Source organism: Carettochelys insculpta, chromosome 11 (assembly GCF_033958435.1).
Source record: "Carettochelys insculpta isolate YL-2023 chromosome 11, ASM3395843v1, whole genome shotgun sequence".
Taxonomy (NCBI): domain Eukaryota; kingdom Metazoa; phylum Chordata; order Testudines; family Carettochelyidae; genus Carettochelys; species Carettochelys insculpta.
The window spans coordinates 30645068-30662428 of NC_134147.1; the positions used below are offsets into that span (position 1 = coordinate 30645068).

Below are 17361 nucleotides of genomic sequence, written 5' to 3' on the forward strand. Positions count from 1 at the left end.
CCCCATCTAGGTTGCATTGCTAGCTTATTGATAAAAAGGTCACTTGAGACCATATCAAATCTTTAGTAAAGTCTAGGTAAACCACGTCCACTGCTTCCCTCACAACAAGACTCTCAGGAACGGTCTCAGTCCACTTGGAAGAGATTTAACTCTTTTCCAATTAGGCAAGCCCCAAAGAAACTCGTGTCCCCAGCAGGACCTTTACCAGCTATCCTAACCACATCAAAACTGCAAAAGTAGGAGATACAACACTGACGAAAAGTGGGCATTTGTTACCACCAGAGAAGACCAATTCCGCGCACTCAGCAGTTCTGAGTCATCACCTGGCAGCAAACTTTAAGTGTCCTGACACGTCGCCTCCATTGGCACCGACATATACTTTGGCACCGGTATCAGCTGCAAAGCACACAATGGCACTGGGAAAAGGCTCAGCACTGAGGAGCTTGAAAGCCCCTGTGGTGCTTTTGGCACTGACAGCAAGATCCCTTCTGGCACAGTCAACTAGGAAACATACTATGCACTCATCCTTGGTATTGACACATCTCCTCACCATGGAGGAATTGCATATATCATTGGTCCCACGGTTTCCTCTCTTCTGCACCTACACTTCCCCTACTCAATCCACAGTATTTCAGGTACTTTCTCCAACACCCTTCTGCATCAACAGTGATGCTGTCTCTGACAGAATCAGAATCTATGATTAATTGTGCTGTTTATAGAATCATAGAATTCTAGGGCTGGAAGGGACCTCAGGAGGTCATCTAGTTCAGCCCCCTGCCTAAAGCAGGATCATCTCCAACTAAATCATCCCAGACATGACTACGTCCAGCCGGGATTTAAAAACCTCTAGGGATGGAGATTCCACCACCTCTCTAGGCAAGCATTCCAGTGCTTCACCACCCTCCTGGTGAAGTAGTTTTTCCTAATACCCAGCCTACACATCTCCTCCTTCTGTAATTTCAGACCACTGTTCCTTGTTCTGCTGTCTGTCACCACTGAGAACAGTTTCTCTCCATCCCTTTTAGAGCACCCCTTCAGGAAGTTGAAGGCTGCTATCAAATCGCTCCTCAGTCTTCTTTTCTGCAAACTAAATAAGCCAAAATCTCTCAGCGGCCACGTCTACATCTGCCGCCTACTTCGAAGTAGCGGCACCAACTTCGAAATAGCGCCCGTCATGGCTACACGTGTTGGGCACTATTTCGAAGTTAACATCGACGTTAGGCGGCGAGACGTCGAAGTCGCTAACCCCATGAGGGGATGGGACTAGCGCCCTACTTCGACGTTCAACGTCAAAGTAGGGAACGTGTAGTTGTTGCGCGTCCCGCAAAATTGAAATAGCAGGGTCCTCCATGGCGGCCATCAGCTGAGGGGTTGAGAGACACTCTCTCCAGCCCCTGAGCTCGATGGTGGCTGCGTGCAGCGGTCCCTTAAAGCTCCCCGCCCCTTGCCTTCCTGTGCAGGAAGCTGAGAGAGCGTGCAGGCAGCAGCATTGCCACGCGGCTAGCCTGCACGCTCCTCTGCAGCCACAGATACCCACACCTGATGCAATGGCCGCCCCCCAAGCGCCCCCAGGGGACCCCCCCCCCCCAAGAGGAGCCAGGGCTCCCAGCCCAGCAGCCAGGCGGGGAAGCGGCAGTGGGGCCCGTCCTGGACAGAGGTCGAGCTTCGGGACCTGCTGGGGCTCTGGAGTGAGGAGGAGGTGCTCTAGGTAATGGGGAGCAAGAGGCGGAATGCGGGTGCGTTCGCTCGGCTGGCCAAGGGCCTGGCCACCCGGGGTCACCCTGCCCGCACTCCGGATCATGTGTGGAGTAAAGTGAAGGAGCTGCGGCAGGGTTACGCCTGGGCCCGGGATGTGGCCGGCCAATCTGGGGCCGCCCCCATCACTTGCCCCTTTTACAGGGAGCTCAGGGACATACTGGGCCCCCGGCACACCTCCTCCCTTCCGGCCACGCTTGATACATCGGCCGACGAGCCCCAGCAGGCCCCAGCGGTGGAGTACCCCCCGGAGGCAAGCCCCGCACCCTGGGGGCCTCCCCAGGAACCCACCCCCGGGGCACCAGAGGAGGAGGAGGAGGAGGGGGAGTCCTCCTCCAGCGACGCCGGCCTGAGGATCATGCTGCCCTCGAGGAGCTCCAGCCGGGCGTCCGCCCACCGGGTGTCCCCCGACCGTGGGAGTGGACCATCAGGTATGTACCCCCCCGGTGCACACCCCCGGGTTTCAGGGGCGGGGGTAATAGATATGACCAGGGCCCTCCACATGCCCAGATGACCATGGCCCCAAGGACAGCAGTGGCATGTCCCTCAGAAGAGTGCATCAGCCCCTGCCCCCAAGCACGACAGTGCCATGCCCCATCCCCGGGGCTGGGGGGAGCGGAACCTGTAGGGTCCCCCGAGGGGAGGGGGTGGGACACCCAGCAGCAGCAGTAGCAGCAGCATGTGATGGAGTGGGGGGAGTGCAAATGCAAGACGCAGGCTAGATATGAGAAACAACCAGAATAGCTCCCAGTGGCTAAGGATGACCCTGGGGCTACAACTGGCAGGTAACACCTCTGCCCTGAACAAAGAGGAGGGAGGAGCTGAGCTGGGTTTGAATCGGGGCGGCAGTTAGAGGCTAGGGGAAGGGAGAGCTAGAAGGCAGCCAGCCTGAGGAGGGGGAAAGCTACACCCCAGAGGGGCACCCCTTGGGGTCTTCTCCCCAGGACGGGTTGGAAGGACTGTCTCTGACTGCTGTACTGTCACTTCTGTGAGAAACTGGGCATTTGTTGCCTAATAAACCTCCTGTTGTACCTGCTGAGTGAGAGTCACTCCTGCCAGCGGACGGGGTGCAGTGCAGGGGGACCCCTGAACCCCATCACAGCAGCATCTCCCGGGGATGGGGAACCTGCAGCAGAGGGGTGGGGGGACAAGGGCCATGGCTCGGGGCCCACACTAACGGCTGTCTCCACTCTTCTTCCCCCCACTCCTGTGTTCCGCAACTGCACCATTGGAAGGACCGGAGAGTGCCGGCGAGGTGTCAGTGGTCCCGGACAGCCCACCGGGGCCATCACTCCAGGCCAGCCCCTCGGCGGAGGACCAACCAGCCCCACGGCGGGGAAGATGGCGGACCCAGCACCACCACCTGACGGCGACAGACCCCCAGCTGCTGGCCATCCACCGTTGGCAGCTGGAGGTCACTGAGCAGCGGCTGCGGGTGGAGGAGCGCCGCCTCCAGCTGCAGGAGTGGGCGCTGGCCTGGCGCCAGGAGGCATGGGGGGCCTTCATGTGGACCTTCGATCTTATCGCCAACTACCTGGCCCCCCATGCCGCACCAGCCGCTGCTGCGCCCGCCCTGCCTGCTCCACCCGCTCCGCCGTCGCACCGCCACCCACCACCGAGGGCCCTTCCGCCGAGGGGACCCGCTGGCTGTATCTATCGGTCCGCCCAGCCCCCGGCCAGGGCTGAGGCCGAGGCGTGGGTCGCAGCCGCCCACCCCCAGTGCTGGATGTTAGGGGGTGTGGGGCCCAGGACGTGGCCCCCCCCTCCCCCTTTGCATATATTCCCCCCAGTTTAATATTATTTTGTAAATAGTTTTTATATTAGACCCCTGTTGCTACGCTGATTCTTGCCCCCCCATGTACATAGTTCTCCCCTTCCTTGTCTTCCCCTTTCATCTTATCCTTATTTATAATACATATATATATGTTTGATTTTGCCTGTAAATAGTTAGTCTTGATAATAATAATAGGAGTTCTACAGATATTTGATTTGACGAACAACTGTCTGCTTTTATTTACAAGAAAAGTTGGGGGGTGTGCTCTTGGGTGCTCTGTGGTGTGGGCGTAGGGGCAGGGAGTGTTGTGGAGGATGCGGGGGGCAGAGGGGGGCCTGCCAGCATTCACCCCACGGCCTCATCGAACTGGGCCTGCAGGGCCTCCCGGACCCGTGTCCCTTCGGGGTCCACCTGGCGACTGGGGGCATCGGGTGGCTGCACATCGGCCCTGCCGGCCTCCACAGCCCAGCCCTGAAAGAAGGCCTCCCCCTTGCTCTCCACGAGGTTGTGTAGGGCGCTGTACGCGCCCACAATCTGGGGGATGTTGGTGGGGCCCCCATCAAGGCGGGTGAGGAGACACTTCCAGCGCCCTTTGAGGCGCCCAAATGTGCGCTCCACCACCTGGCGCGCATGGTTCAGGCGCAGGTTGAAGCGCTCCTGGATGGCTGACAGATGGCCCGTGTAAGGGTGCATGAGCCAGGGCCGGAGTGGGTATGCCGCATCTGTGATGACGCAGAGGGGCATGGTGGTGTCCCCCACAGGGATCTCCCGGTGGGGGATGTAGGTCCCTGCCTCCAGCCGGCGGCACAGGCCCAAGTTCCGGAATACCCGGGCGTCGTGGGTGCTGCCAGGCCAGCCCACATAAATGTCCAGGAAACGGCCCCGGCTGTCCACCAAGGCCTGGAGGACCACTGAGTGGTAGCCCTTCCTGTTTAAGTAGCATCCTCCACTGTGTTCTGGGGCGCGGATGGGGATGTGAGTCCCATCCAGAGCCCCGAAGCAAATGGGGAAGCCCAGGGTGGCAAAGCCCGCGATGGCGGCATCCGGGTCCCCAAGCCTCATGAGCCTGTGGAGGAGCAGAGCGTTGATGGCACGGACGACGTGCAGGGGAAGCACATGGGAGAGCACCAATGAGGGGTGTGTCTGGCCCTCCCCTGCCAGGGCCCCCCTCCCCTCCCTGTCCCTCCCCTCCCCTGCCGGGGCTGCCTCCCCCTCCCCCCGTGGGTCCTCTTACCTCCATGAGGACGGCCCCGACGGTGGCCTTACCGACGCCAAACTGGGCCACGGATCGGTAGCTGTCTGGAGTGGCCAGTTTCCAGACAGCGATGCCGACCCATTTCTCGACGCTGAGGGCACGCCGCATGGCGGTGTCCTGGTGCCTCAGTGTGGGGGTGAGCCACTGGCATAGTTCCAGAAATGTCTGCCGGCTCATGCGAAAGTTCTGGAGCCAGTGGTCGTCGTCCCACTCTCCGAGCACCAGCCACTCCCACCAGTCGGTGCCCATGGGGTAGCTCCACAGCCAGCGGGGTGCTGCAGGGTTGGGGGTTGCGTCCTCCTCCCCTGCGGGTAGCTCCTCCTCTGTGGCAAGGATGTGCTCGGCTGCCTCCTGCATGACATGGAGCAGGGCGAGCACTGCTCCTATAGGGGCGGCTGTGTGGACCTTTGGCGGCTGCTGCTGCTGCTGCTGCTGCTGCTGGGGGTCCATGCCTGCGTCGCTCAAGGTGTGCGTGCCTATGGCTCTGCAGACCGTGTGCTGTGCAGGCTGCGTGTGTCTGGGAGGGGCCCTTTAAGGGAGCGGCTAGCTGTTGCCCCGGAAGCGCAAGTCCGCCCTGTGACCCTGTCTGCAGCTGTTCCTGGCACCCTTATTTTGATGTGTGCTACTTTGGCATGTAGACGTTCCCTCGCAGCGCCTATTTCGATGTGGTGCTGCCCAACGTCGACGTTCAACGTCGACGTTGCCAGCCCTGGAGGACGTGTAGACGTTATTCATCGAAATAAGCTATTTCGATGTAGCATGCACGTGTAGACGTAGCCAGCCTTTCCTAATAAGTCATGTACTCTGGCCCCCTAATCATTTCTGTTGACCTCTGCTGACCCCTCTCCAATGCATCCACATCTTTTCCATACTGGTGGGGCCCAGAACTGGATGCAGTACTCCCAGATGTGGCCTCACCAGTGCCGAGTAGAGAGGAATAATAACGTCTCTAGATCTGCTGGAAATGCTTCTCCTAATGCACCCCAATATGCAGTTAGCCTTCTTTGATACAAGAGTACACTGTTGACTCATATCTAGACTCTCATCCACTGTAATCCCCAGGTCCTTTTCTGCTGCACTGCTACTTAGCCAGTCGGCCCCCAGCCTGTAACAGTGCTTGGGATTCTTCCGTCCCAAGTGCAGGACTCCGCACTTCTCTTTTGGCCCAATTCTCTGATACGTATAGGTCACTCTGGACCCTATCCCTACCCTCTAATATGCTTACTTGTCCCCCTAGCTTAGTGTCATCTGCAAATTTGCTGAGGGTGTAATACAGTTCTTTATCCATGTCATTTAATAAAGATGTTGAACAGTACTGTCCCTAGAACTGATCCTTGGGGCACTCCACTTGAAACCAGCCGTCAACCAGAAACTAAGCCATTGATCACTGCATGTTGGTTCTGTCCATCAAGCCAGTTTTCTATCCATCTCTATAGTCCATGTATCCAATCCATACTTCCTTAACTTATGGGCAAGAATTTTGTGGGAGACTGTGTATCAAAAGCTTTGCTAAAGTCAAGGTATATCATATCCATTGACATCCCGATGTCCACAGAGCCAGTTACCTCATCATACAAGTTAATCAGATTGGTCAGGCACAGCTTGCTCTTGGTGAATCCATGTTGACTACTTTTGATCACTTTTCCCTCTTCCAAGTGCTCCGAAATGGATTCCTTGAGGATCCTCTCCCATGAGTTTTCTGGGGACTTAGGTAAGGCTAACTGGTCTATAGTTTCCTGGAGTGTCCTTTCCTTTTTTTCAAAGATGGGTACTACATTTGCCTTTTTTCCAGTCATCTGGGACCTCTCCCAGTTTCCATGACTTTTCAAGGATAATAGCCAAAGGCTCTGTAGTGACATCTGCCAGTTCCCTCAGTACCCGTGGATGCCTTAAATCTGGACCCAAGGAACTGTGTGTGTCTAGCTTTTCTAAATAGCTCTTAACCTGTTCTTTCACTGTTGAGGGCTGCCCACCTCCTTCCCAAACTGCATTGCCTAGTGCCATAGTCGCAGAGCTGACCTTGTCCGTGAAGACTGAGGCAAAAAAAGCATTGAGTACTTCAGCCTTTCTCACATATCTGCCACCAGATTACCTTCCTCTTCCAGTAACAGCCCCACACCCTCCCTGATAACCCTCTTATTGCTAACATACCTGTAGAAAACCTTGTTGCCCTTCACATTCCTTGGTAGCTGCAGTTCCAATTGTGCTTTTGCTTTCCTAATTGCCCCCTGGCATTCTCCAGCCATATATTTATACTCCTCCTTAGTCATCTGTCCAAGTTTGCACATCTTATGTTCATCCTTTTTGAGTTGAAGTGCACCATCGATTTCCCTTGTAAGTTAGGCGGGTTGCCTACCATATTTGCTTTTCTTACTGCTCATCGGGATGGTTTGTTCCTGTGCCTTCAGTAAGATCTCTTTAAAATACTGTCAGTTCTCCTGAACTCCTTTCCCCTTCTTATTAGCTTCCCAGGGGATCCTGCCCAGCAGTCCTCTCAGGGAGTTGCAGTCTGCTCTTCTGAAATCAAGGGTCTGTATTTTATTGCTCACCTTTCATCCTTTTGTCAGAATCCTGAAATCTACCTTCTCATGATCATTGCAGCCCAGGTTGCCACGATAATGTTAAACAATAATAATTTAATGTTTTAAAACATTTAGCCTTTATGGTAGTAAAGAAAAAAGCCTGAATATGGGAACCCTAAAGGGCCAGAACCCAGAAAGGAAACAGAAGCCAAGTTTTATTTTTCTATAAATCTTCTGATTTACAAATCAAACCTCCCAATTTTTGAATGCTGGGGATTAGCAATATGGTGGGAGGTGTAGCTTGCAATTTTTCCAGTGTGCACAGGATTTCCTGTAAGTGCTAATTCCACAATGAGATCTGCTAATATAGACCCATACAGAGTCCTAGGATGGGAAAAAGGCATCTACAAGAGCCAATTTCATGGCAGGACTATCTGTCTGTTAAATTCTCACTGTGCCAGTTGAATTTCATCAGAATTTCCAGATCTGAAGAAGTGGGTCTGTCTCATGAAAGCTCATTGCCTACTAAATTATTTTGTTAGTCATTAAAGTGCTAGATGACTGTTTTTTTTGTTTCATGGCAGGACTAGGGATTTTATTTGTTATTTTGCCTCCATCAGAAGCAAATTTCTGACACAGGAAAGTGAACCAGCCAGCCTGAACCCAGCCCACGTGTGGGGACAGGAGTAAGGGGAATTCTCACCTGAGATCTGGGAGATGTCAGCCTTTGACTTGAAGCATAGTATTCCATTAACCATCATTAGAAAGGATATTGGTATGCTCCAGGCCTTTTAAAATATTTAATCACAAACTTTGTTTATTGAGAACTCTTTGTAGCTCCCTAGACAATACATTGCACCTTGTGAAGTATTCCCATGTCTACCATTCTGCAAGCCAGCAGTTTTCCAAGAGTTAATTCGAGCACCTCCACTTTTTCCCCTTCTGCCACTCCCCCAGCACCTAGAAAATTACTTTCCAGACAACACACACACTTTTTTTTTTTAAGGTGGTAAAGCTCAACTGTTGAGCAAACCTGCTGTAAGTCACTGCTTGCAAAATTAGTATTTAAATGGTGTCAGGGAATCTAAAGCAATCTCTGCTGCAGTAGTTGAATCTGTGCTTTGGATTACAACAGCTTCAAGCATTGGAAGGTGTAAAAAGCTAGGGCTGTGAATTAGCAAGCATTAATGTATTAATTTTTTAACATGTTAATTCTACCCTGCATTAATTGCAGGTGTTAATTGGCAGCCCTAATATGTGTCCATATAGATACACACGTGTAACATCATGGGCAAGTCACATTGGTTAATTAGCGTATGAGCTACGTATGCAACTGTGCAACTGTGAAGAAATCTTATTTGTTTCAAAGCAAGTAACAGCCATGAAATGAGTTTGGACAATGTAGGTTTCTGCCTATGCACATTTGAATATGAATAACTAGCCCTTTCTTTGCTGACTGGCTTTTTTAGCTGTTTTCAAATGTTTAAAGTAGTCAGTTTTAGTTCCACATTCTAATCATATGGAATCACCATATATGGAAGTTCCTAGTGCCACATTCTAGTCACTTTATGTGGAATTCTTAGTACATAAAGTGGAGAGGGAGAAGGGTCAGACAGATAAATATCCTTTCTTTATTATTATAGTGTGTATACTGCATGAAAATGCTCCCTCCAGCTCTAAAATATGTTAAAATGGAAAAGGTACAGAGAAGGATATCAAAAGTTATTAGGACTATGGAACAGTTTCCTTATGAGGAAAGATGAAAAAGGCTGACTTTTCAGCTTGGAAAACAGACAACTAAAGGGATATGATAGACGTTTTTAAAGTTTTGACTTGCAGGCTATGTCTACACTACCACCCCCCTTTTGAAAGGGGGGTGCTAATGAGACACATTGGGATATGCTGATGAGGTGTTGCAATGAATATGCAGCACCTCGTTAGCATAATGGTGGGCACAGCACTTCAAAAGTGCTGCTTTCAATTGCACGGCTTGTCTACACAGCATCCTTTTCAAAAGGACCCCACACACTTTGAAATCCCCTTATTCCTATTTGGAATGTCCTATATTTGGTTATAGGAAAAAGGGGATTTCGAAGTGTGTGGGGTCCTTTTGAAAAGGAGCCCATGCAGGTGAGCCACACGTGATCGAAAGCGACATTTTTGAAGTGCTGTGGCTGCCATTATGCTAATGAGGTGCTGCATATTCATTGCAGTGCCTCATTAGTATATCCTGAAGTGTCTCATTAGCATCCCCCTTTCGAAATGGGGACGTAAGTGTAGACAGAGGCACTGGGAGAAAGTGTATAAGGAAATGCTATTTACTTCACATAACAGAAGAACCCAATGAAATTAATAGGCAGCTGGTTTAAAAATAACAAAAGGAAATACTTCTTTACATAATCCACAGTCATCCCATGGAACTTCTTGCCAACGGATGTTGTGAAGGCCAAAACATTAGCAGGGTTTAAAAAGAATGAGTTCATGGAGAATAGGTTCATCAGTGACAATTAGCTAGGATGCTCAGGAATACAAAACCATGCTCCAGAATGTCCGTAGATTCTGTTTACCAGAAACTGGGAATGGGCAACAAAGGGATAATTCTCTCAGTGATTTCCTGTTCTGTTCATTCCCACCTATCAATTGGCATTGGATACTATTGGAAGACAAGATACTCAGCTATGTGGATAATCAGTCTGACCAACTCTAGCCATTCTTATGTACCCAGTAAATTCAGTTTAAGCATTCAGACTTTGAAATGGGGCATTATATAATTTAGTCCATTGGAGGAATATAAGATTATCTTATTTGTATTTTGTAAATGACAAAGATGACTTGGTAAATTTAATAATCCTGAATGTGAAATAGTAATTTTGGGTATTATATATGAAAAATTAAGGTAGATATTTACGATTTTCTAAACATGATTCATGTTTGGAACATACTTAATGCTTGTCTCTATTCCCATAAGTTCTGTTTAATATATATATGATGATAGGAGTATTTTTCATATTCCATGTCACTGTAAATCTCATCCTCCTATCATCTATAAGGAAGGGAATAATTGCCATACTCAAGCATGTTTGTTAGTTTGAGGCCAAGTCCGCTATGACTCTAAATTCTCTCTGTGGAGGTTAAAGCTGACGTCATGTCTTATAAAATTATTCATGACTTGCTATTGTAGCTGTATATCAAAAAGAAAACTGTATATTGATTAGTTCCACTGAGAAAAATGTTTCTATGTTGTGCTCAGTAAACCTTTAATGTAGTAAATCATGTACTTTTATCACTATACCTCTTCTATTGTATTTTTAGGCACGTCAGCTAGCAATATAGAAGACAAACATAGTTATATAAAGAATTCAGTTTCAAAAAAGTTTCAAATTTTTTTCTGTAGTAAGTTTATGCAGGAAGTTGTTGAGAAGGGCAGGAGGCTTTATCAGAAAAGTAGACTATTGTTTTGATCTGAATACAGTTAGACCAGCTTGCATAGCTGGCATCATGCCTCGAAGGCACTTTGTTTCTAGTGCTGAAGAGTGGTACCCATGCTTTCGACGTTTCAGCCTTTATTTTTCAAAAATCCAGAATGGTCTTTTAAAGACAGTTATCCAAAGCTGTTCCTCAGTGAGAAGAGAACAGTTTTTTGTCCCTGTGGCACTGGATTGGATTCACACTGGTGACCTATAGCTGACAGTCATCTACCAATCAGAGATCATAAATCTAAATAACACTTTCCTATCAAGGTAGCCACATTAAGGCCTAGTTCAACAAAGTGTTTAGATATGTGTTGAACTTTGAGTGCAGGGGTGGTATAATTGACTTTAGTAGGACTACATGCATAGGTAAATGTAGTCATGTGTTTAAATACATTTCTGAATCAGGACAACTGTAATGAGTTGGGAGAAATTATTCTATAGATATTGCCTATAATTTTTTAACCTTTCCAGATTAATAATAGCACATCATACATAAACGGTATCTTCAGTATTTCCTCACTGTACTGAAACTCATTGTCATAAAACTTCAAAATATCAACATTTTCTTCCCCAAAGTGTAGTTGATATTATGAGGGCAGGAGATTTCAAAATGTTCTTTTATTAGTACAGTAGTATGTTGTTGCATTAATTTGCAAGATTCCACTATAATCTGATCCAAATGTTTTTCCAGGGAATTAAAATAAAGAGTCATAACTTTCTCACATGCATAATATATTTAACATATCAAGTGTTACTTGTAATAAGACTAATTATATTATTGCGTATGTGAGGGGTACATAGGAATTTAAAGAGGCCCATGTTCCTTTAAATACATTAGCTTAATGACCTGTAAAGGTAAAGATGCTCTACGGGGAATATGGTAGTTTTCCTTTTCCATTTACTAATTTGAAAATAATTCAGAAGATGGGCAAACTTTTCTCATAGAATTCTCTTTTGTTGTCTTAGGACAGGTAGCACCTTTGACGAGTGAGGAAAATAAGCAGGGGAGAAAGCTTTGTAACCTGGGTATATCTACCCCAGATGAAATTAATCATTTTATTAGACAAACTGCTTCAGCAGCTGGCAAAACAGCAGGAACACGTGGATTCTGCTTCCTTGGTTACAGGGAGTGATAGTGCACTTGACCTTCAGAGGAGCAGGGTCACAGAAAGGGCATTTTTAAACAATTCTGTCTGGTTTCAGTGATTGAAATCTTTACTAATGGAACCTGGATGTAAAAGTCTGTGAATATCTTGTAATTGACCTCTGTATTCTTGTTGGATTGTTGTGGCCTGAGAGGTTTGCTGTGGAAAAATGTAAATAAAGCTGCAGGAAGGATTTGACACTGTAAGTACTAGAGCCTGTACAGAATATAGCTAGGGTGTGCCAGGAAGCAAACAATGCAAAGGTTATTGAAGCAGATTTTCTGTCCTCTCTTGAACTATGCATTGTCAATAATTTTGGTTAAGGAAATCTGTTTTTGAAAAAGCCTCTTATTTTGTAAGTGGATTAATTTCAGACCAAGTGTTAATTAAATATTTTAGTGATTATTTTAAATATCAATTGATTAAACATATTTAGAATTTAGTATGTTGAAGTTTCTTACAACTTAGTGCCTCTTTTGTTTATTGTATCATTTACTGTCAGACTTCCAATTAATCAATAATTATTCTTTAAAAATGACAAAAAATACAAATCCTTGGGTTTTTCAGCTTTTTAATTCTTTACATAATAGGTTATGCCAACATTACTTAAAGTTGTTGGATTAGATTTTTGCTTATAGTTTATACAGCTTGCACTGTGACTTCTTTAAACATGTGATGCAAGTTCCTCAGTATGTGATGTTTTTTGCACGATAAATTTGAATGGCGAATGCTAGTTATGAGCTCACATTTTCAAAATAAACTTAATATCAAGCAAAACTGTTATCTGTCTGAAATAAATATTTATAGACCTTTTTGTTGAGAATATTTTCCTCATATGAGCTGAATTTTACTTATAGCCAAATATGGGAGAAAAAACATTATTATACAATAGTTATATGAATAGAAGATGGAGAGTTTTGTATAATAACATTACTTAAATTTAGTCACGAAAGGTTATGTATATTTTAGTTTTACTTTTTAAATAAAATGTTTAAAGCATAGTTGTAGCTAATTGCCTAGGATGGTAATAGAACATTTTAGTGTTATACATTCTAATCCTTTGCATGTGTGTTGCAGTGGTCAGGAGAAAAACTAAGCTTTAAAGTAGGAAGCTCTTGGATTCTTTCTCACACACAGTTTGATTATTTGAGAAGAGCTAACCTTTGTGCTTCTGATTTTGTAGTAGACATGCTGTCTCTCTGTCAAGCATTAACATTTAATTGACATCAGTGAAATGATAACCAATATCTGATATGTTTTGTAGCATAGCAAATGTGTTCTGTGTAGATGCACCTGAAACGTTCAGCAGTTGTGAGGCATACAAAGATCACTATTTCATATGGCATCATGGAGATGAGTTTAAAAAAGCTGTACATTAATAAGGACATAAAAAAAATCATAAGGTATAAGATTCTTTATTGACACAGCATATATTTTCTCAACCACAAGTTTTTGGGACCAAATAGTGTTTTGTTTTTCAAATTAATAAATTTAGGTGCATAAATATTTTTCAGTTTCTAAAGAGAAATGAAAATGATGCATCAATATTAATGGTTCACAGTATACAATAGTTCTCAAACTGTGGTCCACAGAGCCCTTACTGGTGAAAACCTGGCTGACCATATTGTGCTAGCTTTTTCCTTGTTGCTATCTGTTGAATTATGTCTAAAATAGTTAAAAATAAATCCCATAAATACTTACTAATGTTTCTTTTTCATATAAACAATCCCACAGAGAAATGTTATGATGCCTGGGAATTGATGAGATGGTCTTCATATTAAATAGGTGGGTTGGTGGACTATGGGACTATTTCTATGAAGGTGTGGGCCACATTACATCGTTCTAGAACAGTATAGTGTAATATGATGTATTCTACGGATATGTTGTTATGTGTGTTACCCTAGTAGTTAGGAACCCTAGTCATGGATCAGTACCCCATTAGGCTAGGCCAGGGGTGGGCAATAATTTTTGTTGAGGGGGGGGACACTTAGAGAATTTGGTAAGTGGTCAAGGTCTGTACTCTTCTGTGATATTGATGGGGTGTGGGATGGAGGTTGGGTGCAGAAGGGTCGTTGGGGTGCAGAAGTGGGTGTGAGATCTGAGATGGAGATTGGGTGAAAGAAGGGTTATGATCTGGGGCAGGAGATTAGAGTGCAGGATCTGGGAGTGGGTATGCGTACTGGAGAGGATTCTGAACTGGCAGAGGGATCTAGGAGGAGATGCTGGATCTGGGAGGGGGTTGTGACCTGGGGTAGGGGATTGCAGGGATAGGATCTGGAGTGGAGTATGGATGCAGGAGAGGGTTCTGACCTCGGGGAGTGGTGCAGGAAGATGTGCAAGGTCTGGGAGATGGTTGTGTCCTGGGACAGGCATGCAGGAGGAGATTGTCTGGGTGAGGGTGGAGGTACAGGAGGGTGTCAGAGGGCTGTGGGAGTGAGGCCTGAGGTTTCAGAGGCAAGTTCTGGCTGAGAGGCAGTTACCTGGGCACCTCACAATCAGCAACCCAGCAGGTTCTTTAGCCAGGATCACTGCAATCCCTTAGGCCTTTTAGAGCAGCACACTGTGGAGGTCATGTGTTGTTCTGAATGCTGGAACTGGGGGGAGGGGTATTTGCAGGCTGCTTGTCCTGAAAACAGCTAGTGGGAGCTGTGAGACTCTGCTGCATGTTGCTGAAGGAGAGAGTTCTGGAACAGAGAGGTTCAGTCTGTACTATCTTGATCTCTAATGATTTAGTTTATTGAACTTGACTGCCAAAGTACACAGTATTAGCTAGCACTAAAAGCATAGAAAGAGGGCATGATTCACTTCATAGTGTTAAAAGGTTTGTCTCTGAGATTTTATGCAGTAACGTCTGATTTAGTACCTTAAACCGGGCTAATGTGCCACATACAGCTGGCATGCCGGAGAGTCCTCACCCGTTTAAATTATTTTGTTTAAATTGTGAAGTAGCTAAGCTATTACTTTGTTAACCACAAAAGGTCACAAAAAGCTAGGACTTTCTACACAGACATAGTTTATGATTAGGTCCATAGTTAACTGTTCTCCAGCAATGCAGACTTTGGCTACATCTACACTATAAGATAAACTTGAATTTATTAAAGTGGATTTTGTAACACTGGGTTTTATAAATTTAAGTTTGATTATCCTCACCTCCCCAAAAATTCCCCATAAAGTTGACTTATTGGTGCCACACTCAACCGCCGAACATCAACTGTTGCAGTAGGTTATTGTGGGAACCTATCCCACAGTTCCCTCACCCCCATAGCATTCTGGGTATTTTCGCTCGTGCAAAAATGCCCCACAAGTGGTTTTGGGTATGTGATGTCATCTTCCCATATTGCATTGCCCTCATTCCCATGTCATGGAAAGCAAACAGACATTTTTTCCAGAGGGAAAGAAGGAAAAGTAGTGCATCAACAAAAATCACCAAATTAACTGAAATCTCCGGCTTCTGTAATTGAATTGTTTTTTATAAATATAGCTGTAAGTGAATTATCAAAGATTTTACAAAAAGCAGCAGGTGTCTGTTTGAGTCTTCTCAACTGGCCCTCCAGCCACTGTCCCCCTCCCTTGATTACATATGATCCCTGAAAATAATACAGGAACAATGCAAAGACTGAGAAAAGAGATGAATAGTAAAGGTTTGTGAGGCAAGGATTTTGGCCTCCCAGTGCATTACACAGAGCTGCCCAACATGGGGGATGGGGCTCACCAAATTTACACACCCATGAATGCTTCGGTGCCCTGGGATCACCCAGGACTCTGTGTCCTCTCAGCTGGCTCTCCAGACACTTTTACCTGTCTTAAGAGGGCCATTTGATAAGAAATTTGTCAAAAGAAATGAAGATTGGAACAAAAGCATTAACAAAGATCACCAAATTAACTGAAATCTCTTGCTTTTATAATGGAAATATCAAAGATTTTAGAGAAAGCAGCAGTTGTCTCCATCTTCTCATCTGGCCCTCCAGCCCCTTTTCCCTGCTTTAAGGGGGCCAAAGCTCGAGGAAAGAGAAGGTTAATATTAGAAATAACTGAAATATCAAATACTTTACAAAAAACAGCAAGTGTCTGCAATGGGTTTAAACTAGCAGGCTGTCTGTGACTTCTCAACTGGCCCTCCAGCCACTTTCCCCTGTATTAAGGGGGCCAATGTTTGAAGAAACAGAAAGATAGAAAATGTTAGGAGCAAGATTTTTGGCTTCCCTCTTCACTACACAGAGTTGTCCAACTGAGCCGATGCGGCTTGCAAAATTTCAACAAGCAGTGTTGCTCAGGCAGGGTTGGAGGTAGCCCTGATTGACTGTTAGGGGGCCAGATCCCCTCGTTCTGCTTGGGAGTTGGGTGGATTGGAGGATGAAGGACCAGTTGACATGGTCCCTTCAGTGTTGCTCAGGTGGGGGAGCCAGTCCCGGCTGACAGCACCTGTCATCACCATGGTTGGGGGGGCGGGTCTGTGGCTGCAGAGCCAGTTGGCATGGTCCCCACCCCAGGGAGCAGCAAGCCCCTGAAAATCTTCCCTGCCTTTGGAGCCCTCACTGTGCACAAGCCTGGCAGCATGGTCTGCACTGAACAGTAGACACATTAATTTATTGGGTCGCGAGCTAACCACGTGGTGTGGTTGTCGGCGAGAAAGTCCCCAAGTGCATGGCAGTTGTGGGGGAGGCACATGGGCTCTTGCACAAACGTAAACCGCAGAAAGGAAATTTCTTGGTCTCTCATACAAGCATGACCCCCCGCAACAGCCTAGCTGCCACATGGTGCAGTGGAGCAAGGGCTGGCGCCAGTGCTGAAAAACAAATCCAAGTGCTCAGCTTACAAAGGTAGAGATAGAACCATGAACTCCACATTGGGACTATTTTTAATGGGCAGATGTGCTCACAGCACCGATAGCAAAGAGAGGGAGAAGTTTCTCAGCCTTTCACGCAAGCATGACAATACAGCCACAGGTTTCTTGTGCCGAATTCAAATTTGTGGGCTTCCTGTTACCTAATTCCCATGAACCTGGAGAGCAGTGGAGGTGGAAGCGGCCAGAGCGGAGGACTGTGGAGCATTGCGGGATACATGCGCAACACCTCTGGAAGCTAATAAAGTCTATCAATAGACATGACGTTTCCACACTAGCCCTTAATTCGAACTTTTAAATTTGAACTTGAAGCTGCATCCAGCCGCTTTTCAGTTTTTACCAACTGTCAAGAGAGGCGTTATATCTAAACAGGGAGAGATATAACACTGCCAGCAGATGTTCAGGGTTTTGTTGACAAAGCACATTTTACATGTGGACACTCCACGTTTTTTCCCGACAAAAGCCCAATTTTACCAGGAAAAGCCTCTCATGTAGGTGTAGCCTTTGTGGTTTAGTTAATAAAGCTTTAAGTTTTTATTCTGTGTCTATTTTGTCATTAAGTAATTGCTAACCTGCCCGTAAGCTCCTGCAACC

At 46.6% G+C, this 17361-nt stretch overlaps 1 protein-coding gene across 11 annotated transcripts in view; it reads left to right on the forward strand.

Moving 5' to 3' along the window:
• NR2C2 (nuclear receptor subfamily 2 group C member 2) overlaps positions 1-17361 on the forward strand; it is a 107580-nt gene that overhangs the window by 18773 nt on the left and 71446 nt on the right. The window lies entirely within an intron of this gene.